The sequence below is a fragment of the Lates calcarifer genome, linkage group LG4, assembly GCF_001640805.2.
Source record: "Lates calcarifer isolate ASB-BC8 linkage group LG4, TLL_Latcal_v3, whole genome shotgun sequence".
Taxonomy (NCBI): Eukaryota; Metazoa; Chordata; class Actinopteri; family Centropomidae; genus Lates; species Lates calcarifer.
Window position 1 is genome coordinate 24,911,743 of NC_066836.1, and position 3,910 is coordinate 24,915,652.

Below are 3,910 nucleotides of genomic sequence, written 5' to 3' on the forward strand. Positions count from 1 at the left end.
CAAAACAGCTACCAACCAAAAATGTTCTCTACAAACTCTTCAGTACAGTAAAACACTACACACAATGATGTGAACACGCACACACAATTGTGTGGTGGGAAGAAGGCAAATAAATGAGCCTATGTATATATGTTATGTTACTTTTGATTCCATATACATGAGCCATGATGCAAAACTGAAAGACACTTGAACTTATAATAAAAGCTGTCAACAACTTCAACTGTCAACAATGAATAAAACCATGACAAATTACCAGTGTGAAACTGTGCGTAGTGCAATTTAAGAGCAGACAGATTTGAAAAGTCTGCTCTGCATTACCTAACAACAATAATGTAACTTTGACAATAATTGATTACGTTTCTTGAGTTGCAGTTGCAGGAAAACAGTGACCTCTTGGAACAGTAGAAAAAGTACATAGAAATTTTCAAACAATGCAGCATGGCTTACAAAATGATTAGCTATGACATAGTTAATTGACTAAAGCATACAAAACACTGGTATGGTCCTACGACTTGTGTCTTAATGAGTTCTTTCATTAGCACAATTATGTTCAAATCATTGAAGATACTCCAGTGTGTTATTTTTGACTTGCCACTACAAACAAAACAAATTATTATAAAACTAGATGTCACTTAAATTTCTATTTAATGAGAGAACCACAACTAATAGCTGTAATGTACCAGAGTGTTGGATCACGGGAACTCATCCTCCTGGTTCTCTCAGTGGTCTGTATATAGTGGGCTGTACAAAAATGATTTTTAATTGCCTGTTTAGTGCTATATTTTTGTAACCAAAATCATATCAAGATAATGACTTTGTCATGAAAGTCTTGGTCATCAGCTGTAATGACCTGCAACATATGTATTTAATATCTCATACACAGAATGATAAGACCATGGGGTCACAACAGCTCAGTGCACATGGGGCTGGCTTGGTGAAGCAGGATGAAAAGGTTTACAGTCTCACGCCATGATTATCTCATTGACTTGTTTTGTGCTTTTCTCTCTTCTTGCCATCCTTAGAAAAAAAAGACATTGCACTTGTGATGTAACAAAACATGAAAAAAAAAACGTGCAGACATTTCAAATAGTAAAAGACACACTATTACCATCTGAATGGCACTGCCTTGACAGTGTGGGTGGATTTGTGCAAGAGTTCATCTATGTGATGATGTCATTGCCTCTGGCCTCCCAGCATTCCCTGAAGTCAAGCTGTTTGGGTTGGAAGTGTAGGAAATTTGGTATAATGTAGATGGTGCAGCTTAATTCTGTCTGTAGTCTCTTTACACTCAGTGATTCAGATTACTGGGATGTTTAAGGGTTTGCTTTTCATACATGCACAGTATGTTGAAGGGGCACCATGAAAATTTGACTGGTAATGTGGGACGTGGGGTTGGCCATTATGGACAGTCTGTTCCACCTATCGCACCCAGATTTTAAATCTGCTCAATCTGAAATCTGCTGTTGATTTGAATGTCTCCACAGAAAGATTCTTAATGGTAATCTTTCTTTCCATGCCACCATCAGGGCAATCCTTACATTTTCAGCACCACTACTGGTAGGCTTTATGGCCTTTAGTCTTAGTCGTCATCAGGTACTGGATGGTTGATCTGAACTCAGACATGCCAATCTCTTTTAAACTATGAACATCATGTGAAGAATGTCAGAAATATAACTCATTGGATGACAGGCAATCTTCTTATATACTTCTAATGGAAGGGATGCACATTACAACTATTTAACTATTTTTGATATTTACTATTGGAATTTGACATTGACATCACCTGTCCAAGTAATAAACTGTCCTAAGGTGGTGAGCAAAACATCAAACTAGTGCTGTACTGTGAATGAGAGGGAAGCTATAATTTTAATCATCTACTTCATCAGGTTTTGGTCAGAGAAACTGCTTAGCTGACATCCACCTCACTATGATAAAGTACTATCTAAAGTATATCTTACCATCTGTGTTGTCCTCATCTCTCTATCCACCATTTTATCGAAATTTTGTGTTTTCATCTAATTTCTTTCCCGTTGTCACATGAATCAGTAAGGCAAGGCTCTTTTTAATGAATGTGTCTGTTGTAATCAGAGTCCTCAAAGATTGAATGTAGCAAAACACATGTCTAACATGACAGAGAGAGAGGTGTGTTATGTCATTCATATATCTCCTGGCCAGCAGTTACAGCACAGATCATGAAAATATCTAGATTTCATCAGTTACTCTCTCTAGACCTTGATATGTGGTATGACAGTTCTGAATCAAGCTTTCATAGTGGCACTTCAGTTTACCAAAATCCACTTCACATTTCTCTTTCAAGCAAGTTGACACTACCAGCACCATGCTAACTTGTGTAGTGTGGCTTGGTGTAACAGTATTAAATGCTGGATTAACTGAGAACAAAAACAGGAACAATTTCCCCAGAAGGTAACATGTTCATCAAAGAACAAGCAGACTTAAAGTCAAAATGACAAGGTATACCTTCACTGATCCATAACAGCACAGAGCTGATTCATGTGTCCAACTCCATCCTCCTGAGCTGCTCCTCTTGTTTAAACACCACACACACACACACACACACACACACACACACACACACACACACACACATCACATATTGTCAACACATACACACCTCACCACAAAAAAAAACAACACAGAATTACAATGACTTCAGTATTCAGTACCCTCTATATCATCTCTAAAGTAAAAAAAATGCTGCATGTTTTATCAGAGTACTGTACATCCTGGTGGTTGATTTAGTTTGGCTGAGATGGCTGCTTGTCTGTGTTCTCTCTTCTCCTCCATCCCTCGACTCATTTCCATTTACTGCATCATCCCCTCTTGTCATCTCCTTTTCATTGCTGCCTGGTGCTTTGCTCATTTTTTCTGCTCTCCCCTCCACATTCTCCCCCACAGACAAGCAAAGATCAGTATCATTGCACAGCCAGGTTTATGTGGCTCGACTGCAAATAGTTGAGTTGAGCTGCCAGGAAGATTTTTTCTTGGCATTGTGTGAGTTTGACTTCTTTCCTTATGGGAGAAAAACCATGAGCAAGAGTCTGTCCAGCTTTCACCCCTTCTTTCTCACTGCCTGTCCTTCCTTGCCAGCCAGGTTTGGTTGATTTTGTCCAGACAAAATACAGTGACTGAGTATAGATGCTACTTTGACCACTGTCCTCATGTAGTTCACTTTCTGTCTGACCCTCTTTCAGTGCAGACCAGAATTATCCATGAGGAATGAAATGTCAAGGCCAGAATAGAACGTTTTGGACTACCCAGCCACCTGTAAGGTGTTCCACATCGTCAGAAGTTGATTTGGTTGATTTCCAAGGAACCTTTTGGCACTAAGAGAACAGAAGTGACCAGCATCATCACGTAGATATTGATGGAAATAGCCCACCCCCACCCCACCCCCCAAGTTGTGGCTGCTATGGGATCACACAATCAGAACAGTAGAACACCAACGTGTAAAGACAGATATGATAGTTTTCTACTGGGAATGAATGCGGGATTGATTCCTTTCCTCGTTGAATTACAGGAATTTCAGTTTAATTCTGATATCATTTAGGTTAAAGAGGAATATCTAATGACATAAAATTTATCAGAGTGGACATGGACATATGCTTATTTTATCCCTAACTTTTCCAAACTCGAGCAAACAGTGCATCAGTTTCTTTTAAGGAGTAGAGTGTTGAAGCGCTCTCTTGATTTGCATTTAGTTTGTACTACACAGGATTTACCTGATGAGTGGATGAAAAAAATTAGAGCAACAAACCTACAAAGAGCCCAAATACATCCAGAGACATCAACTGAACTTGTGCTAAATCACTCTTCCAATCATTACCAAGAGTGCTGAATGCACCTGGGTGGATGCTGATGCCGAAGAATGGAAAAAAGGGGGAATCAGAGA